We start from the raw sequence: 22,597 nt of genomic DNA, 5'->3' as shown, positions 1-22,597 counted from the left end.
CACAAAAACCTCTGAAATATCTCTACATTTGTGGTGTTATTACATTCCCAGCAGGTCATTGTGCATCATTCTTCTCTGCAGCTCGCCCCTCCCCCCCCCCCCCCTGCGGCTGATTCCACTCAACACCCGCCTCTGCTGTCAATCAGCAGAAAGCAGATGGGCCACAGATTATTCTGATTTAAAGACCACTTCCAGGTTTTTTTTTAATAAAAATATCCTCCGACAGTGACGTGACCTGAATGCATTGCATTATCACACGGCAGCCATTCTCTGATGATCAGCAGCATCAGAGCACTGGAGAGGCAGACGGAGGACAGACTCACTCAGCAGGTCCAGACTGTCGGCGGGGACGCCCTCTGCTTTCTGTCTGACCTCTGTGCCCACACACACACACACCACACACTGTGGGTCATGAGTTATATGCCAAGAAAGACAGTGAACAGTGGCTGCCCCTGTTCCTCCAATTAAGACGGCAGCATCTGTTTCCTGATAACATGTTAGCGTACGCTGCCTAGCTTGTGGACGAGCATACAGCTGAAGGTAGTGGAGACCAAAGCAAAGTGTGTGAAAGCTAATGCTGCTAACACATTAGCCTCGATGTCTAAACGAGGAAGCGGGGAAACAAACATGTCTGATGTTAAAGAGAATGTTAAATCTATGCAAATGCTAAAATCTGCATAAGTCCTATTTAAACATGTCACATCAGAATGTGTAGGTGTGTGTGTGTGTGTGGAGGCTCATTTGTGTGGGATTTTAAGCAATTAGGACAGGAAACAGAGGAGCTGTTGCTCTGGCTTCCCTGTAGAATTAAGTTATGCACCATCATCACACACAGACACACAAAAACAGTTAATTCCCATACTATCCTACAAGCCGGTCTCAGCTGTGAAGCGTCTCACACACACACAAATACACACACATAAAAACACACCCTCAGCTTCCTCTTGACCCATTTCCCAAACACAACACACCACCTCTCTCTTTTCATCCCTCGCTCCGGCGCTCCTCATCCGCTGGAAGCAGAGCAGACCACTTCTGCTTTGTGTCACCAGATCAGACGCACACACACACACACACACACACACACACAGTTAATCAGTTTGTTTATGAGGCCAGAGGCATGCAGGACAAAGCCCTTCTCCAAGCTGCACTGTGTCTTTATGAAACAGTGATCAGGATCAGGTTAACGACAGGATCAATACACCACCGTCCATTCACCATGATTGATTATTGAGTATTAATTAATTTTATCATGCACGCACAGGCTTGTTTAAGCTAACATACACCTGGCTGTGTTTGGGTAGATCCAGCCCAATGCAGGCTGCAGGAAGAGGTGGAGGTGGAGAGGTGGAGAGAGTAGCTGGACAGTTGGAGAGTGGCAGAGATGAAAGGTGGCGAGTGGATCAGGCTGCGGTTTTGTTTAACAGTCTGACAGGAACTGTTGAATCTGGCTCTATCAGCGCGCTGTGATCGCCGCCGCCGAGACAGTCCGGCTCCGAAATGAAGTGGAAACTAAATGGATACATGTTGGTGGAAGAATTTCTGTGTTTACAGAGATGTGCTCGGAGCGAAGTAAAGAGAAGGAAATGAGAAAAAGACAGAGGGCAGACCGAGCAGAGATACAGCCACCAAAACCAATGTGTGCCAGCATTAAAGGGAAAACTCTGCCTTTAATATCTCACCTCAATTTCCCTTCATGCAAACTCATTCCTGAGGATTTAAACAGTCAGATTATCTTCCAACAAATGTGCTGATATACTTTTACTTCCTCTCAGAGAGCTGAGCAAACATTCAGCTTTATATTCACTTAAAAAGCAACAAAGCTGCTGCGATAAAAACTTTTTATCTCCTTCAACAAATAAACTCATTATTAACAGATCTGAGGACGACCTTTTTAGTTTATTATATGAACAAATTTTCAACTAAAGATTAAACTTTACGGATTAATTGAATTATTTCAGAAGCATCTCATAAAAATATGAGGTTGTGTCAAATTTATCTGGGTTTATATTTCAATATGATAGTCTTACGGCTAACAGCTAACAGCTAGCTACTTTAGGAGTGCTGACCTCTGACATAGTGGTAGGCAACCCAAAACATAGCCAGGCTATCAGCATATGCATTCATAAAATGCTTCAAACTGAGCTAACATGCTGACGCCACAAAGTCGACCCAGACTCGCTTCTGGAGCCAGTCCCCAGTGGTTGCGGCGTAAACTACAAGTTTTGAGACTTCCGCATGGGCTTCAAGTCTGAGCCCCGAAGGTTGCCGCTTGCTCTGCATGCATTGATATGCTGATATGCTACAGTCACTGCGCCACCTACTGGCCGGAGGACCTATCTTTTGTATATGTGTATTTTGGTGTACTCTTCTGTCCTGCAGACCACTGCTCATGGCGGTACTGGGGGAGAGAGGACGTTTTAGGGGAGGTGGCGGCTGCGAGTCCTGCGGCCTGCAAGGAGCGCGAGGGCCTGTGATCGCTGCTGGCAGCTTTAATCTATGATTATAACTTATTAAAGTCTATGACTGTGCAATATGCAATTTCCCCATTGTGGGACTAATAAAGGTTTCTAATCTTAAAGTGCCAGGTTGTAGCAGTACCTGCGATAGCGCTTCTTCACACAGCATGGATGGAGCAGCCCGTTACTGAACCTACCGTTAGCACTAGCATGTCATAGAGTTCAGTCTATCCAACTAGCATGTAATGAGCAATGGTGGACAAAGCAACACATGTTCTCTGTCCAACGGTGTGTGTCTGTGTGTGTGTTTGTCTGTGCATGTGTCTGTGTGTGTACACACATCATGCCTCTGTACGCAGACAGCAGCGCAGAGAGAAATGACATGCTGCCGTGCAAATAGGATCAATAACATGAGCTGTTTAGTTTGTTTAATAAAGGAACAAGGTATAGACCTGTTGCATAGGAACGGTTATCTTAAATGGCTTCTGTTATGAAAAGAAAAAGAAATAAAATTGACTTGACCTGATATAATGATGGGGAAACACTGAACTGATTCTTAAATATGTTGAATGTTGGATAAATAGGCTGTGTATTTTATGCTCATCTGGTATTTCCAGAGTGTTAAAAGTAGAAAAAACCTCAAAAATGTAAACCGAACCGAACCAAACACTGTGACCTCAGAACCGTGATACGAACCTAACCGTGGATTTAGTGAACCGTTCCACCCCTACTGATTACAGTGTGAGTTTGATTGTTTTCGTCCACCAGATGAACAGACTTTTAGCATTAGCATGTGGAAGTTTCTCCCTGGGGCCAGATCCAGTTTTAACAAAATATCTAAAAAGTAAACACGTTAGGACCTCCACCATTCATTTCTAAACTGATGGACTCTCGTTGTCATGGCAGCCTTCCCACCACAGATGTATGTGAGAAAATGTCAGAACAAAAGCTCCCAAAATATCACATCAATCTACAACCACTGCAGCCTGCAGAGGGGCGGCTGAGAAGGTGGAGGCACCAACATCTGGTTCTGCTCAGCGTGACTGACGGTCCTCTGGGGCGGAGGGAGTCCGAGAGAGAGAGGGCAGGTCGTTTTTCCACCATCGTCAGAAACATGAGGTGCAAACAAAACCCCACCACATCCAATCTGATGCAACCAGAGGGCGTGGGACCCTGCTGCCCATTACTTCAGCCTCACTGACATCAGGAAATAAAAATGACCGACCTCCTGGTCAGCGGCCAACCTGAGCCACAGCTACACCCCTACAGCTCAGCTGATGTTGCAACACCAGTCACCATCTCTGGGTCATTTGTTTGCAGCACTGTTCTGAACCTTTTTGGCCAGGTTAAATTGGAGGCGGAGACAGTGCACAAGAGAGCGCTCTGATTGGTTCACCTGACCAAACTGACCGAGTCCAGAGTGAATACACAGAAAGGTTTGAGTAACTCTTCTTCAGCAGAGAAGGAAAGATGGCTGCTGTCTGCCTGGTGTGTTCAAGTGTGACATGAAGCAGCACCACAGCTGCTCTTATTGGTCCATCAACCATCTTCTTTAGACTCCAGTTCCTGTGCTGCAAAAGAAGCTTCCTGTGTCAGCTGGGATAATTTCATATTTTCATTTCCTAAATCAAAACTAATCTGATTTTTTTTATTACAAATATTAATTGATTTTGAATGAAGTTAAAGATCATGACTGATCCACATCAATTACTCAAAATCTACAAATCTACATGAGCTACAGGCTAAACTCTAGGTTGAAACGCACACACACACACACACACAGCCAGCCTCCCTGCAGCCTAATCGAGCAGAAATGTATTAAAAAAATAAAATGACATTCCAGACATACGATGGAACTAAAAGACGCAGCAGCCAGGCAGAGCGTCTCTCACAGCAGCAGAGAATGAAATGGCCGCCCGGCTAAGGACATAATGAAAAAGCTATTATCAGCATAAGCTTTCATCAGCAGCGCATTCAGCCATGTTCAATACAAACTGATTCTCTAGGCTCACGCTGCAGCCATCTGAACGCTGCCACATAATAAAGGAGAGCAGATAAGAGACATCACTCTCACTCCTCAGCTCAAGACATCAGCAGATCCAAACATCATAATAAGAGGCTATGATAATCAATACGTGATGATCAGGATCTGATCAATCATTACTGCAGATGTTGGATGTATTCTCTGCTTCTGTCTGTCACCTCTAGCTTTACGGCCTCTGAATCCAGATTCAGCCTCATCATAGATTATTCACTGACATCTGAATTATATATTTTATGATACAATATTCAAACTACATCCTGCATACATTAAGCTGTTATAAGGAGGGGCTGAATCAGGCCTGTCAGGGAGTCTGCTACATACTGCAAAATGGAATGAGCAAAAAGATCTACTGAAGAGAATATTGATGAGGGGAAGTGGCGGTCATATTGTTTTCTGGGAGAGTAAAGTTCTCATCTTGTACCTTGTTTATAAATGAATGCAGCCCTCTCAGGTTGTTTCAGCTTCTGTAGCTAACTGAACTAACACGCCTTTTAGTACATCTTTGGTGTGTTGGAGGAAGCCTGAGTACCTACACAGATTCATGCCAGATTGAACCTTCAGGTGATTTTTTTGTGACTTTATTTTGATTTAAAGTCCAAGTCCAAGTCATTTGATTTTCAGTATCTGCCAATACAGAGTCACAATCTGATACTCATCGCTGCCGCATCAACTGCTTCTTTGCCACGGATACAATACCTCGGCAAACTGCCCGAAGTTATGTTAATGTGATATTAATACTTCTGTCTGGTAAATTTCACACAGTAAACGGCCGATCCCAGTCTTGAACCCAGGACCTCTCGCACCCAAAGCAACAATCACACCCCTACACTACAAGCCAGAGAGCCATACTGCACTCTGCTGGATTAATCCACAGAAACACGTTAACGATGACAGCCCTAATACATATATATCCGAGTCCTGATCGGGAGGTAACGTCCGATTTCGATCGAGTCTGAAACCATGTGATCGCATGATCGGATCGGGACATCCCTAATTTGGAATGGAAATGTGCTAAAGGGACTTGAAGGGAGGCTTGTGTTGACTCCACACATCAGTACATTAACAGAAGTGTCATCTTTTCTAACCCCAGAGTTTAACTGGAAGGAGTCCGCAGTGTTCAGTTAATCACTGTGGAGTGTTCAGAGCTGCTCACATCATTAAAAAAGGGAAACTACAGGTGGAGTTCTGCATGAACTGACCTGATGGTTCCTCCATTCAAAACACACACAACAATCAAATGCCTTGCATTTAAGACCACACCACCAATATCAGAACAATCTCCTGCATCCTCTGAAACACTGTCCTGAAATGTGGGCGTTACATCTCGCTTCCCTCTGACAGTCTGACTGCCACATAATCACTCCTGCAGGGCAAATCTGGAGCTCATAAGAAAGTGAGCCAGCAGTTCCTTAACCCTTTAATAGTCTGCTCAACCATTTGATAGAGCACATTTTGAGTCACTATGTCTTATTGAAAAAAGTGGGGAACTTAAATTTACTGCATTGAGCCATCTCTACCACTCGGTTGACATATGCTAAGATCAAAAAAATCCACTAGATGTCACTCTACAGATCACAATAGGCCTTTTCATTCGGTCAGCCAGCAGGAAGTTGAAAGTGAAGAAGAGCACTACTGAGATGTGGACTATTTTTGGATGAATTTCAAAGGTAAGCTTGGTTTTCTTGTCACATTATATGATTTAACATGTTAATAAACAAAATTATGTAACATGGTGCCATAAAGAAATGTCTTAAAAGGGTCAAATAATTTTTTAAAAATGTGCTCGACCAAACAGTTGAGTTAGCACTTTATCGTAAACTTTGCGCTTGGCAACATTTAAGCTAACCTCACTACAAATCATAATTTGTTATGGAAAAAACACTTCTGGTCATGAATTATGTTACATTTAGTACTCTTATGCTGACAGATTTTCATAAATATGATTTCTAATCATTATTTGTCAAGCATGTTGATCTTTGTGTGCTATCATATTATTAGCATTAGAATCATGCATGATTCCTAATTCTGGTATTTTTCTGTTTCCGTCTAACAAATTATAAATGGATGCTAAATTCTTTTATGGTTCAAGGCCACGGAATTACCTGACACACTGAAAGAATTAGACTGGCCATCTCATGGATTTACGTAATGATCTTGGATGTATTTAACACAGTTGCCTCATGTTTTAAAGTTACGCTTAACTGTATAGTGTAGAACCTACATGATATGCAGAGAGGGCACAATAATTTGTTCAGATCATGTTGGGATAAAGTGAGTCCATAATGTAGCGATGTTAATTATCGCGATACTGCACGAGAGCTCGTCTAACGCGTGTTGCATTGTTGGTAGAAAGCGGAACGGTTCACTTCACTATTCTGGTCGGTAAGTCTGGATTTTTTAAATTGAATATTGTAGAATTCTCAGCCAAATATAGTGTATGTATTGAGAGTCACAATGTAAATAATGTTGTGTGTTAAATCATTGTTGTGAGCTTATTTGCTTGCGTTGTTTGATGTTTCATTATTTTGGAACGTTAATGTTGTATTTACTGCGGGGCTCCTTTGGTTTACTGTTTAAATTGATTTGCCACTGAGTGTTCGGTTATATTGTACATTGATAGCACCGTAACGTTAGTGACAATCGACCACCGCTGCCTTTGCTAATGTCATCAGTGTTCCCCTAGGTTTACAGTTTTAGCGGCGCAAGGCTGTGGGAGGGGGAGGGAGGGAGGGGAGCATCTACCGGTACATTATTAGCCGAGTAAGTGGAGTTCAGACCAGCATGTTACAAGCAACAGTGAGTTGTATTACAATATTGTCTTTGGAGATGATATACAGTCCAGTCCATAAAGGTCAGGTCCATACAGGTAGTTTTAATGTTGTGTTGTAGATGCTGGTGTCACATGCTGACTGTTTAAATGTTTTTATGTTTGATCACTATTGACTATTTTTGTTGTTATAATTCTTAAGGATGACATTGATGCCAGGAGGGAGTCCCTCATTAAACGACTCTGCATCTATCCTGATGTCTTGGTGCACTAGTACGTGGTGAGTGTTTTTAATGTTTACATAAGGTTGTAAAGCTTAAAGGCTCCTCTTAAATTTGATCTGGATGTTGTTAGGTCATTCTGTGGCTGCAGTAATCTACTATGCTGTTTACATGGGTTTAAATAAACTATATCATTAGAATTGCTGCATTTAAAAGCAATCAATTTTGTAGTTTTGTTTAAAAAGTGCCTCAAGAAATATTTTTTTCTTTAACCAGGACATGACTGTGCACCATCAAGAAAACAACAGTGGGAGTCTACGTCACCAGAGGTACATCTGATGTTGGCATCACAGAGGGTGTGTTGGGTCATGTGGCTCTTGGACTTTTTTACTCCTTGGACATGAGGTATCCAGAACAGCTCCACTACACTTTCAAAGTGATTCAAACGTTGGTAATGGAGTTGGATGTGACTCAACTCTCGAGGAAAGCCCAAAGCTTAAAGACAAAACTGCTCCAGCAAATAGAGCTCACTGTTGTTGTGCATGTGAGAGAGTACATTTAATGCTCACACTTGCTCTCCTGCATTTTGGAGGTTGAATTTCCAGGTGAATTATCAGCAACAACACAACAAATCACAGTATTCATTGTTAAGTCCACCAACAAAAAGAAGAAAGTGTCAGTTGATTTATACTTCTCCTTTTTGACTTTCCTTTTTTCTGTCAAAAACAATCTGACAATCTGCTGGTTATCCTATGACTCTTGAATAAAAGGATTTGAGATGCAACTGTTCATTTGTATTATTAATTGGGGTAAAAATGGGTAATGTAAATGATTTATAGAAAGGTATTAGACATTAAATGAAATGATAGTTGGAATGGCAACTAACATTTTTCCATTTCAAATCAGTTTTATAGTTGCATTGACTTTAGTTACAACTGTTATTTAGTTTAATCTTGACAATAGAGGCCTTGAACATAATGTTTGTATTGTTCTCTTCTAAGATAATTGCTTAACCGTTTTCAAAAGAAAATGTCTAATTTCTATGCTGTGATTGAGTGGATAAAACTCAGAAAAATGTACATGTATTCACTGTTGATTTGTATTACAGTAGAACAGTAATGTCAGTTAAATTCTGTACGTACTATCACTGCAGTGAAATTACACATTTTCTTTTGAATGGTTTCTAGTGGTTTCAGGCCTTGACACTAGATTATACTGCTGCTATAATTTAATAACATGTAAAATTAAAATAACATATTCAAGTGACCAAATAAAAATAGAGTAAAAGTTAGTGTATAAATATAAAAAAATAAAATAACATAAATTACTTTATCTATCTATCTATCTATCTATCTATCTATCTATCTATCTATCTATCTATCTATCTATCTATCTATCTATCTATCTATCTCAATCACTTTGTATCAACACAAAATACACAGATTTATTGAACATGAATACCTTGTGTTAATTTAACTCAATTGCTGCCAAAGCAAAACATCTGTGTGCAACCAATGTCCACTATTGAATCAAGTAAATCCAACATGTTCATTTTTTCAGTGCCCTCAAAGAAAAAATCTGTTGGATTTACTTAAAAATGTTATGTCAAGTGGTTCCACGCAACTCTGTTAAGTAGGTTTTAATAAAATTGTTTACATATGATCTACTTTATACAGTTAAGTATATTTTACAACAGTAACTTAAGTAACTGCTACTTAACTAGATTACTTCTTTTTTAATTGAGCCAAAATCTCTGTGACATAGTAAAAGAACCCTCGACGATCTGAGGATACCACACATGCAGTCGCTCAGGTCTGTTCTGCCTGCTGGACCAAATAATCCCTGAGTAATACTCAGCACTTTCACAAGGACTCAAAGCTGCGGCACTCAGTCTGAATCTGAGCCGTGAAAATAAAAAGAGGAGGAGGAAGTGTGACATCTGTCTCTTCTGGAGTTCACATTTCTTCTTCACAGCTGTGGCTCCCCTCTGAGACGCACCCACACACAAATAAAGATGCAAACTTCCTACAAAACAAACCAGCGCTTTCCTGTCTGCCTCCCAGAGGAGCGTGGGCGAGCGCAGAGAATACATGGACCCATATCTGCCTTGTTTACTAAGGGTGATTGATAAGTTAGTGGCCTGTGGGGGGAGGACTTGAGGCAGATTGTCAATTGATGATGATCAGAGGTGGCGGCGACACAGAGCCCGACGTCCAAAACCGTGTAAGTACGCGTTGAGGTGACGCAGCGCTGTGATTGGTTGCCTTGGCTCTTTTGAGCTAGGTGCTGCATTTTTAAAAAGATTTGGTTGACTACAGACGTGATTATGGACAATTTGAAAAAAAAATAATAAGACACACTATCTCTCTAGCTCTAGCGGTGAATTGCAGGGTCATCAATCCCTGTGAGGTCATCAATCCCTGTGAGGTCATCAATCCCTGTGAGGTCATCAATCCCTGTGAGGTCATCATTTTTGCTCATACATAGATAATCACAAACGCTATGATGCTGTTTTGTTTATTAATGAGCAGCTTGTTTCACATGTAAACAGACACTGACATTAACACTTTAAGGTTCTCTTACCTGTTCAGTGTTCAGGGCCGGTTGAACTCTCCTGACATGAAGCACCTCAGTCTCTCCTACACCTACACACACACAAAAAAAAACACAACAAAGGGTTAACTAGGTGACGTGCAGAGTACAAGGCCAAGCAAGCTAAACCTCATGTTTTCAGGTCATGGACTCTGAAGTCACTTCAGAATGTGGTCCAAGAGGATCTGATATGTAGCCATGCATGATGGAGTCCAGTCAGCTGGATAGGGTCCATTCAGCTGTCACCAGGACACATGTGTAGATCACTGTCATCATTATCTGTAGCTGCAATGTGTCAAACAGCAGCTCCCAAATCACCAAAGGCCAGAAAAGGCCACCAAGGCCACCAGCTTAGGATCCTTTAGACATGCTGCATTTCACATTATTAGATATGTTACATCAGCAGGGACAAATGTGACACACCAAACTTGTAATGGTAATACAGCATTGTTGAGATGATTATTAGCTTGATTTTTGTATTGATAAAGAAGTCGAGCAGTGACTTAAATCTGAGTTTTATAAACCTCTCATGTCTTTCATTAGTTTGAGTGGAGTTTACATTTACAAACTAAAAAGGAGACATGAGGTTAAAAAAAGTTCTTTTCATTCAAAGTAAAAGGTTAAAAAAAAAGCAGGAAGTTCCCAACATCTCTGCTAAAAGTGTTTGGTAGATGATGGGGGTTTGGGTGGGCGGGTACTTGACAATATAGAACACACTCACACGCACACACTAATTGCACTTAACAGAGACAACACAGCCTTTTTTTCCCCGAGCTAATCAGACGTCAGCGCTCTGTTTCACTTGGACCAAACTAATCAACCACCTACACAACCGATCATCACTGAGTCAGAACACTTAAATCAGCCTGGTTGTGTGTGTGAAGAGCTTCCACTATGGTTTCCTTTATTCTAACACCTGCACTCACTGCCATTGTTTCTGTTGGTGCAGCCATCTTTAAAAGAGCTGAGCACAGATATCTGACATCAACATGTGACAACATACAGTGTTCTTTGAAAGCAACAATCAAACCCTGTTAAATTACTTCAATCACCACTCCTAAGGTTTCAGTTGAGCTGCACCTTCCTTTATATCCACTGCACTCACTCCGTCGACCTCCACTGTGCACAACACTTTCACAAAGTTCCTCTAAAACACAGAGCGAAAAGCCTGGAGGGACTTTTAACATGTTCACTCTTTAATTAACTGGATATTTTGCATTCATCCGGCCGGCTGCTGATCGATTCTGCATGTTTTCTATGGTAAATATAACCTTCTGTATGGCAGCAAAGCGTCCTTGAGACTTAATAACTCTCCGGCATTCAGCGGCCGCTCGCTGGTGTTTCTGTATCTTATTAGAGATGACTGAAATTCCAGCTGTGAAGTGTTTTATAGATGCTGCACTTACACATCGAGAGAGACTCATCCTAGAAACTTTGAATTAAGCCACAGAACATTTAAAGTATTTTTAAAGAGCGGAAAGGAGGATTATGTCTAAGGTTTGATTTAATCTAACATGTTTATTATGACACAAACGGTGCCTTCAGCTGTGTTTCTGACGATTCTTGTCTTTATCATTGTTGGTTTCTCTTTGGCAGCAAAGACAACACCTCCCCACAGTGTAACCTCACACCAGCCGTGATCTTTCTGCCCTCCAGCAGAGCAGATATGATGTGCGGTCAGATGTGAATAGTTGAAGCAGAAGTGCTCGGTAACACGATGCTGAATGTGAGTTTTCTTCTTCTTTTAAAACAAAACAAAGTCTTGCAGAGTGGAGCGAGGTTGTGACTTCTGCCTCCCTAAACTACAAACATGCATAACATTGCTGTGAGATAGGTTTGTGTAACCAAGCAACGACTCCATGAGATACATAAAAAAACAGCCAACCCACTCTCTTCCTAAAGAGTTCTGCTCTCATACTAAGTGATGCACACCTCAGCCCTTAACTGCAGACGAGCACGCAGACATGGTTGTGTACTTGCTGTTAAACTCAGTGGAATAAGAAGCGGAAACCAGGAACTGAGTAGCAAAAACACAACTTTAAATGACTGATAATGTTCCTCCTTAGCTGCTCAGCAGGGTGATTGAGGCCACAACATGTTTAAAAGTGCTCATAATAAACATCACTGCAACACATCATGGTGCTGCTTGGGTTCTCTGATGTACTCTTGGGTGTGGTGGTTTCAGCCTGGCCAGTCCTATGAAAATCCTCTCTGTGAACCGGGTCCAGACTCCCTCCCCTTCAGGGACAGTCCCACTAATCACAGCAATCATAACCGCTTATCTGAAATGAACCGGCTCTGTTCTGGATGTATTCTGTTGATACTGGTCTGGTTGTCACTCTGCCTAAGTCACATGCTTCGTTTCTCTGACTGCTGGTTGTTGTACGTCTATCTAAGGCCTTGTCCTTTAGTGTGAGCTGTAACCTGATATCAGAACAGAGTGTTAAGTTACAGATAACAGTGAGGATGCTGTGGAACCAGTCAGCGGTACTGAGAAGAGCGCCGGTGGCTGGAAATCCAATAAAAGGAGTTAAGGCTGCATTCTTGGAATTACCCTCCTCTGTGTGATATTGATGCTGCTATCAAATGTCTGCTACCAGAAGTGTGTCAAGACACTGAAGGTACAACTACACCCACAATGAACTGCAGGAGAACATGAAACACACAGTCTACTGTAAGCATGCACACACACACCCGGCTGCATGACAGATGGAGAACAAGCATCGAGTACTATGATGTGATTTGCAGGTTGATGTGTTTCTGCTGGCAGAGTATGTCATGATGGTTTATTATACTTTGAGTCCTTTAAATCAACACACACACACACACAGAGTCGTTCAGAGGGAGGAGTGGGGTCTGTAAATCAGTTCGGCTGGCTGGTTTTCATCTGAGAAGCGCCCGCTCTGAAAGCGGGGCACTACAGTGAGCTGACTCGCAGCGGGAGGCGAGCGGCTGCCAGGTCGAAGCACCGACAGCATCACAGCGACTGATGAAACATTGTGAAACTGTGCTGCTCGATGCAGCGACGTCTGAACACACCGCTTCCTCACTGAGTTGCTGCTGAACTGGTCAAACCGGTCGTCTGTTGACCGGCAGCACAATGAGCCTTTCTTTTTCTTTTTTACACAGTAAACCTGAGCTGCACTGCAGTTCTTTACAAAGTCCTCCAGTGTTACACTTTAGACCGGGTCACAAAAGCTGCCTTCAAATACCAGGGACCCAGCAGTGCTGGAGTAGGATGAAGGGTTTCACTCAAATCATCTGCAAGTACACTAAAACACGCAGCCAGGTGGTGTTAAAACGATGAAGCTACAAATCCAGGTCCCCGGCCCTGCTCCGACTCCTCTGAGACTCTGCACCACAGACAGTCAGGATTTATGACAAGGTTAAATCTTTCTAGCTGCAAATCATTGCTTTTATGTGGAGCTGCGGTGACCAAACTCTCATCAGCTCATCCTTGAGTCTCAGTATCTGTCTGAGGAAGTCAAAGACACGAGGTCTGTTTTTCAAAACAAAGCCTCCCAGTTTATCTGTAAACTCTGAATGTTCCCTGCTGGCTGATTGTTTTGGGTCAGTATCTGGTCAGGCTGACATTCATGATTCATGTCGATTAGACCTTAAAGTCAACTCCCTGAAAAAGCATTTTTTCTGCAGTGAAGGTCGGTTAAAAACATTGGCTTGTTGTGATTTTGATAGGAGGAAGTTGGAGCTTTAAAGAAAAGTGCAAAATCCAAAGCTAGACCTTCAACTCAAGGTGGCTCCAGACTTTCACTTGGGTGGCTCCACCGTGGGACCACTGACTGGCTGTTCACCTGTCCGGGAAGAGAGCAGCAAACTCCAAAGTGCCAAAATCTGCAGTTCCTTGAGTGGCCACCAGTGGCTGCCTCCAAAAGTGAGTTGAGCTACAAGTCCTACCTGAACAACACATTTGGAAATAGACCAAAGGGGGCGCCAGAGCCAGCTGTAGTGTGAGACTGATGTAAATATGACCCCCTGCCTTGCAGGTGAGGTTGTTCTACTGAAATAAAAGTGCTAAATTCTTTTAACTCAATTAGTCTAACAAAGCTTTTGTTTTCTGCCAGTCGGCGTTATCTCGGTAAACACATTATACAGCACACAAAGCACACACACACACACACACACCCACACACTCTAAGGTTGTAATAATCCATGTTTTTGAATGACAAGTTAATTAAAGGTGTTGTTTAAATGACGGATTTTCAGACTAAAAAGCAGTTTTCTGTCAGTCCTACACTCCTGTTTGGTTCATGCTCCTGTTTTTCTCTCCTTCACAGCCTCACTGTTACAGCTCAGACTGTGTGGTTAATCCACTGTGGCATGGTAAACGCTACACACACACACGCACACACAGGTCTGTGCCTGCAGTGGAAGCCATGCAGACATGGGATTTCCTTTCACATCCAATTTAGACCAAAGAAACTTGGTGAGAAGAGCATGGAAGAGATAAGCCACACACACACACACACACCGGTGCAAACAGTACAACAGCGTCGCACACTAACATCAATAGCCCTTACAATGTTAACGTGATATAACATGCAGCTTATAAACCCCCCCCCCCCAAAGAGACATCAACTGTACACAACAGCGACCACCCTCCACCCACTACAAACACACACCAACAACTACACACATATGTGCACACACATCTGGTTGTAGGAGTATGTAGACAGGAATTTGTTGGGACATAATTACAATGTGAAGTCTGAACAGCATCCGATTCAAATCCAGAGGATTTTAACGGCCTTTGAAGAGCTGCAGCTCAACCTGGACACACACAAAGATACAGACACACCTGGACACACACACAGACAGAAATTCGGTCACACATTCTACAACAACTTAATTCTGCCGTGGACTGACAGTCAAGTCCTCAACCCCACTTTTTTTGATCCTTTGTCGCTGTTCAATGACAAAGGCTGAATGGTTTCTATAGACAGTCGAGAACAAAAAATGGCCTCCGACCATCCGGAGCTATTCTATGAGAATAAAAAAATGAAAGGCCTCCTTTGAAATGAAAGAGCTACCTTTACAGACTCAGCTAAATTTGATTATGTCAGCCAGTGTTGATAGCAGAGGAGTCTAGGTTATACTGCCACGAAACTGGGTCACTGTTAGAGCTGTGATGTAAAAAAAATGTTCAGCTGCTGTGTTCCTATTCGGGGGCGGCATCCTTCAAAGGCCACATCTGAAGGCCAACCAAGACATGGCAGTGCAAAAGGATCCAGCAGGTACAGCCCATGCAGCTGAACTGATCCCAAAATGAAGGGTAAACAGTTGACTCCTCTTCGACAACAAAGGAGAAGGTGGTTGCATCCTTCAAAGGCTGGAACTGAGCCACAGCAACACAACAAGGTTGTCTCATCTCGAAGGCTTTATCGCACTATGAAGAATGGAAATGGGAGTTTTTTTTTCAGCCAAGGAGGACCTGGCTGCATTCCTCAAAGGCTGTGGCCTACAAAAGATGTGTGCGAAAAATCAAGGGATAAGTTGGTTCATGGATGAGTCACCTTTTACATCCTTCATTTAGAAGAGATGGTTGCACACCAGATCGTATTGTTTAACAAAACTAGGTTGAACCTTGTCTACCTTCTATATAGGCCATGCCTTTAGGTCGTGGCCTTTGGAGCATTTTGCTCCAGAACTGAAGCCCAGCTCTGGCAACAGAAATAAGACATATTCCCTCAGCTATAGACTGTCCTTTGTAATAAAGCAAAGGCTGCACCTCTGTAGGCTGTGGCCTTTGACATGCTTTAGAAACAGCCGTGCAGTCATTCAAGTCATCCAAACACAAAGCATTCCATCACTTGCCGCAGACCATTACGTATCGCTGCCAGTGCAGGTAAATGAGTGGTGCCAGGTCAGGAAACATAATACACAGCTTCTAACTTTATTGGCTTATCGGGCACAAGGGCTCACATGAAGATGGAGGAGAGGGTGTGGGCAGTAAACAAATGTAATTACATGAGTCAAGAACTTTCCAGGAGGCTGTATTGATTTTTAGTGCTGCAGAGAAGTTTCTGCTCAGAGAGGCAGGAGGGAGGAGACAAATGTAGAAACAAAGTTTGTGCTGTTCGGCCTTTATGTGCTGAACTAGTCAAGCTTGTTTACATGTTTACCGTATATATTACATTGATAAAGGATCAGAATATCACACCTACAGTCAACAGGGGACCCACAGAGCCTTCTGTCTTCTAAATAGCTGATAAAACTTTACAAGGACACCAAAAGAAGCAGATCAATGAGCAGCCCAGTGTGGTTTGTTTCCACGGAGCAGATCAGTGGTAACCCACTTCAGATCAATGCTAAACTCATGGAGCTTTCCTTTGATGATGAAGAAAGCAAATCAACACTATCGTCCTCTGCAGTCGCCACCGGCACACAGCCGCATGCCAACAGGAAAACAATGACTGTTTGTCCCTCATGCACAAAAAAAAGGACGGCCATTAACGGGCCTTCATGTCCCAAGGGGAAACTTAAAAGTCTCTAAAAACAACCAGGATTCTCCTTCAAACATGAAAGCAGAGCTACTGATCCAAGAACAAGAAGGAGCGCCATCGAAACATGATGTGTGACCGCACCGACGCTGTTCATCCTTCAGTTTAAAGAGTTATGTAACATCAGGTCCACTGAGACAAAAAAGCCAATCCCATAATCCTCGGAAAGAAGAGGCAATAAACAAAGTCAGCGAGCGAAGAGGGCAGAAATGAGTCAGCAGAGGTTAGCAGGAGCAGAAAGAATCATGACATCTGTTCTCAAAAACCCTCCTCACAGCAGGACCGTTAACACGGCCTGGACCTAAATCCAACACACACTTCATCCTCGAACACAGCAACACAACTCGAACACAACATAACATCAACTCACACACTTAACCCTTTCAGTCCTTATTCAGACAACAGAAGTGTAAGAACAGAGAGGAAGGCCAGTAAACTTTCCAATGGCACACCAAATGACATGTTATCTAAGCCTGAAATGACTATCTGGGGTAAAATAACCTAATTTTTCTGAGACCCTTTGACCTTTATGTTCAATAAATAGACAAAAGTTAGAGGAGGGGAAAATAGATAAAACATTTTCTGACTTTTTGGTTGTAAATGTGCAAGAAGCCGATTTTCACAGAAAAATATATGAGATATTTTTTATAGTTAAGATGTAATATCTGCAAACATTTTCATAAATTTGAAAAGTAAAGGAAGAAAGAAAAAATAGTCTTTATCATTATCCTGACTATATATATTCAAGCAGAGTAAAGTAAACATTTCACAAATCTATATAAAAATGTTTAAAAACTGTGATGTTTTTCTTTAAAATTAGAAAAAAAACTTTTGAAAAACTGGATTTTATAAGAAAAGTCTTACATTTCTTGCAAATGTACAACATTGTTTTACCTTTTGGTTGTAAATGTTTTCTTGAAATATTGATGAACAATATTAGGGGAGCTTATCATAACTTCCTGATGAACCCCAGCTTCCTGTTGTATTGGTAAAAGCCTGTATAAGAATGCAGAGGAGGAGCCAGCTCCTCTGGAGGTCACTCTTCTTCTCAGCGGTCTGTTCTTAATTAACTCCTGCAGTGTCATTCCTCAGCCATGCAGTATTGCCCGGAGAGAACCGCGGGGGTTTTCCCTGCTCTAGTTTACGGCCGAGAGGCGGGACGTCCACAGAGAACAAGAAACCAACATGAAGGAGTGATGGTTGGTAAAAACAGACGGCAGCTTCCCAACATTTCCACCACAACAACGGACGAGAGAGAAAAACAAGCAGCTGTACCATCCTCTGTGCTCTGATATCTAAAAACCTCTTTGTGTTTCATCCACTTATTTAACACCCAAACAAACAGGAGACAGCCCTGATTACCTCCATTCTGTTGAACACACACAAACTCACTGAATCAGCCAACATGTCTTCGCACATGTTTACCAGTCAGAGTATTGTCCCAGAGACAAAGGTAGCTCAGAGACAGGTCACCAGGGACCAGGAGGTCGTCTGAGGGTCACGACTTTTCACTTCAACAATGAGCCGGCCAACTACTGAGGCAGAGGTCAAAGGTTAAGTAGCAGGAGAGCCTGGATATATGAGGAGAAAGTGCCTGGAAGATGTTCTTTTATGTATCTTAGCTTAGCTTAGCTTAGCATGCTCATGTTTGCTAATTTTTAGCAGAACTGAGGCTGTAGTCAGAATCACCTGCTACATGTAGCATGTAGCATAAAAGAGGCATTAAAATGGTGCAGGACACAAAAAATGTGATGTATGGTCCCACACTGCACCACAAGGTTAGCGAACACTAAACATTAGCTGTGCTATCAAGAAAATAATGTCAGTTCATATTTTCAGGTAAATGTTCACCCTTTCATTAGCCGACAGTAACCATTAGATTGTCCTAGCACAATCAGCAAGAGTAACACTTTTTCACAGTATTTCATTCAAACATCACCATGGACTCCCACACTGCGCCGCTGTGGTTAAACATAAAGATGAATTTCTTCCCTGACTTTAAAAAGCTGCAGCAGGTGACTGCAACATCCATTTAAAACTCCAAAAACATCCACTTAATGAGGTTTTAGCTCCACTAAAATCCGCCCCAGCCACTTAAATTAGGACGTAAAACTCTTCACTTTCCCCGCACTTACAGACTGAAACCAAAAACAAGCTGAGTGAGACTCATTAAAGTAAAACCGGTGGCCTTCTGCTCCGCCTCCCTGCAGATGAATAATTTGTTTTCATAAAACTGTAAAATGCTGCAGTTACATCAGAAAAACGCAGTTACAGTCAGAGAGTGGATCAGTTTCACACACACACACACCTGCATGCAGTGACAAATACATATGCAGCCGAGCAATCAGAAATGTGGCCCATTTCCATAATGAGGTTCAGAAGGTGAAACAAAGTCGGCTCTTCATCTCTCCCCGTCTCTCTGCTGGTGGTCTTATTAAATCAGCCGAGTCTCTGCGACCTCGTCTCTCCTCCGGCCGTTCAGAAACTCATTTAGACTCACAGGCTGAATATTTCGGCTCTTTATTTCCATCTCTCCATCTGTCTCCTGAGCTTTTTTCCTTTTTTAAAATGTGGCGCTGGACATTTTAATATCAAATAATCAATCCCAACCCATTGGGAGTTTTTTTTAGCTGTTATGAGTTGGAGATAATTATGAAATCTGGCACCGGAGAGGGAAGAGAAGAATAAATATTAATATCTGTGGATCTCTCTTTTGTGTGCAGCGTGCTGTCCCCATAGCTATTATTCCTTTTTAGATAAATTCAGCCTAACTGGAGTAAAAATGGCTCCCTTTCACATGTGTGGGGTCAGAAACATGGAGGGATTCTTCGAGTCGAGCTGTTCTTTGTACGTAGCGTTAATTTTACGACCGAGCGGTTTACAGACAGGGAGACGGGGCTGCGTCGTATTTCATTAATGGCAGTCATCTATATTTTAAGGGGGCAATAAGAAAGATTTTTACCGGGCCCCATAGCAGAAAAATGACCACAATATATCTGCTGAGGTTGATGGGGTTGTTGATCAATACCAGCGGCTCCACCAGTCCTCCTCCTCCTGATAAGATTTTTGGCTTTCAACACTTTCATTTCGGGCTGAAATCCGCCAGACTTCAGGGAAACTCCCAGAAGTCATAAATTATTGGTACCTTTAGTCACAGCAGAGCTGGACTGTGCACAACACAGTTTGTTTTAGGGCCGAATGTTAAGTGTATCGAGGACAAATACTCAGTTAAAAATCGGCCTACAAACTCCTCTTTGTATCACACAGTGTTCACTCCGTCCTAGCCACTAGGGGGCAGTAGAACAGCCTGTTAAAACAACACTGATGTATTATCATGTTAAGGCTCTACCCATTCCTAGGACTTCCCAGACCTGCCTCAGGCACCTTACCAAAAACCCTTTTAAAGAAACAGGAAGTGCTAATATGCTAATCCATTTAGAACAGCCTACTGCCACCTGCTGGTGGGGAGACTGTGTGAGGCTTCCTCTCACACAGACGCAGAACGATCATGCTAGGTGGCTGTTAGCTGTGTTAAAGTGACTTTGTAGCCTCCACCACCCTCTGCCTGTGTCAGCGCTATTTCTTTGATGGTGGTGTCTGAGTGATGAAGCTGCAGACACCTCATTTACTGTGATTAGTTGAGAGAAGGCATGATGGATGAAAAACCAGCTGCTCAGGGTGAAAACAGCTGGTTAGTTTTTTTAAAAAGTAAAAAAAAAGTCATGCGTTTGATTTATTTAATGGTAGGGTAGGAGATTTCATTCTGATGTACTTTTTGTTAAATTAGTGTAACTTCTCTTTACAATCTGATAGCAGCCAATTATTTAGAAGAATATTAATTATCCGTGGAAGCTTTAAAACGCTAAATACATCAGCCAATCCTGGCTGGGTGAATTGGCTGGTTGTCACTCTCTTCCTGCTCTGCGCGCACCAGAGAGGTACGTGCATGATGGTGGAAGTCACAGACCGCAGCTCGTCTTCAGGTTATGCTCGTCCATGTGATTGGGAGGCGTGGCTTCGGGGTGATCTCCGAGAGAAAAGGGCGTGTGTTTACTTTTTAAATCTGGCTGACTCCCACTGAGTTTTCAAAATCTCCTACCCTATCTTTAACATTTGTTCATCATTAACTGTAACAGATTAGCCTGTGGTGGCTTCAGAACAGAGAGAATCTACATTTTTGTCTGAGCTGATGATGGAATGAAGCTCCTCTGTGCTAATTTATGTACTTGTTGTAGCTTTCAATTAAACTGCAGCTCTTCTGAGACGTCTAACTCAGCAGTATCAGAACAGTTAGACCAGAAAGCAGCACAGAGACACAGAAGCAGCGTAGCGAGAGAACTATAACAACAATCACCAACTATTCATCCGTCTCCCTGCAGTTTACCGCTGAATGCTCCAGGACTAATTCAGTGGATCATGTGTGACTGGAGGTGAGCTAATCTTCCTTCATAACTTCTCAGCAGCAGTCGGGCCACGTTGTCGTTCCCTCCACAAACAGCTGACATTCTGCTGTGGAGCCGGATGTGTCGCTGATAAGAGCCAGCGGTGTGGTCTGCATTCAGCTCCCTGCTGGTATCAATCACTGTCAGAGCGCTTCAAACCACTTAGGTTCCTGTTCTCGTGGGTTCTTCAGATCACAGGCTCTACAGACAGGCTGTTAAAGAGCCTCACTGCAAACACCACCTGCGACATAAACGCCATGATGTTCAGGACAGGCAGAGACTCACCAGCAACCTCAGACTGAATCTAAAGAGTGTCTAGAAGCTGGAGTCAGCTGTTCGATTGGTTAATTTTAATTGGTCGGCACATCTCTTCCAAAAAAAGAAAATATGACATCACTATACTTTGAGTATAAAGCCATTACATGCAGTCAAACTGATCCAACCTGAGAATACGAGCTCCAACATGAAGGTTTACACTTAGCTTCAGACTACAAGAAGTCACAGAAGTTGTTGCTGTAGCTCCACCTCATTAAATCCTTCATACAACATGGCACAGCCTCTTTGGGTTTATGTATCCCTCGGCCATGTTGGATTCTGATCTGTGCTAAATCACTCTGACCCTCAGAGACACTGTTACATGGCACTGAGAGGCCGACTGATATTTGCTATTTTTTAATATATCGGCATCGGCCAAAATCCGCGCCGCTTTAAAATCAGGCACATCCGTGGGCAGCCCTGTGTTATTGGTGCAGTAGAACGTGCTGCTGTGAAGGACCTCAAGCCAAAAAGTTTTGGAAGATTGAATAACAGTCCTGGGAGACATCCTATGGCCATATATTTACTGTGTTACTAGTAAACTATGAAGAGTATCTTCACTTAGTGAAAGAAAAAAAAAACAACTCGCATAGAACCGACATCACTACTGTCAGCTTAGCGTAGTCAATGGACTATTCAACTAGCATGACAGGAGCAACAGTGAGCAAAACAAACCCACTCTCTACACCCGCGCACATGTATCTGCACGTGTTTGTGTGGGGACATGTCTGTGTGTATGTGTGTGTGTGTGCCAACGTGTCTGTGCAGCGGCCCGATGTGCATACACACACGCACGTGCACGTGTCTGTGCGTGTGCACATGTACATGCATCGGGCAAGTAATAAGTAATGACTATAAATATGTATATATGACTCTGTATATGTTATATGTTGCACTGTTATTATCCTCATGAAACCTGTTTAGTACTGTCCTTGCATACAAAGCTGTGCAACATGATGGCGTTTTTATATCTTTTTGTAACTACTAGAGTGTGGTGATTTGGTTTGTAACTTGTAAGCAATCTAACAAATAAACGTATTTGTTAGATTGCTTACAAGTTACAAACCAAAATTCACAAAATGATTTAGGGGGATTTTGTGAATCATAATTGAATGATTTTACACATTTTTATTTTAATGCCATGCAGTGCACAAAAGTCAGTGATCAATAAATGATGGTGTTAAGTTTAAAAGTGTTGTGCACCCACATATTATTAGTGTGACATTTTAGCAGCAAACA

General features: G+C 42.5%; 1 protein-coding gene across 2 annotated transcripts in view; it reads right to left on the bottom strand.

Moving 5' to 3' along the window:
- The window catches only part of LOC114432157 (plexin-B2-like), a 112,472-nt gene that overhangs the window by 65,070 nt on the left and 24,805 nt on the right, over positions 1–22,597 (bottom strand). For both annotated transcript variants that reach the window (XM_028399988.1, XM_028399987.1), the window contains exon 2: positions 10,075–10,136. The gene's annotated coding sequence lies outside the window, so the exon portion shown is untranslated. The remainder of the gene's footprint in view (positions 1–10,074; positions 10,137–22,597) is intronic.

The sequence above is a fragment of the Parambassis ranga genome, chromosome 2 (genome assembly GCF_900634625.1).
Source record: "Parambassis ranga chromosome 2, fParRan2.1, whole genome shotgun sequence".
Classification (NCBI taxonomy): domain Eukaryota; kingdom Metazoa; phylum Chordata; class Actinopteri; family Ambassidae; genus Parambassis; species Parambassis ranga.
The sequence above is the reverse complement of the archived record's forward strand: the minus strand, read 5'-3'. Positions and strand labels throughout refer to the sequence as shown.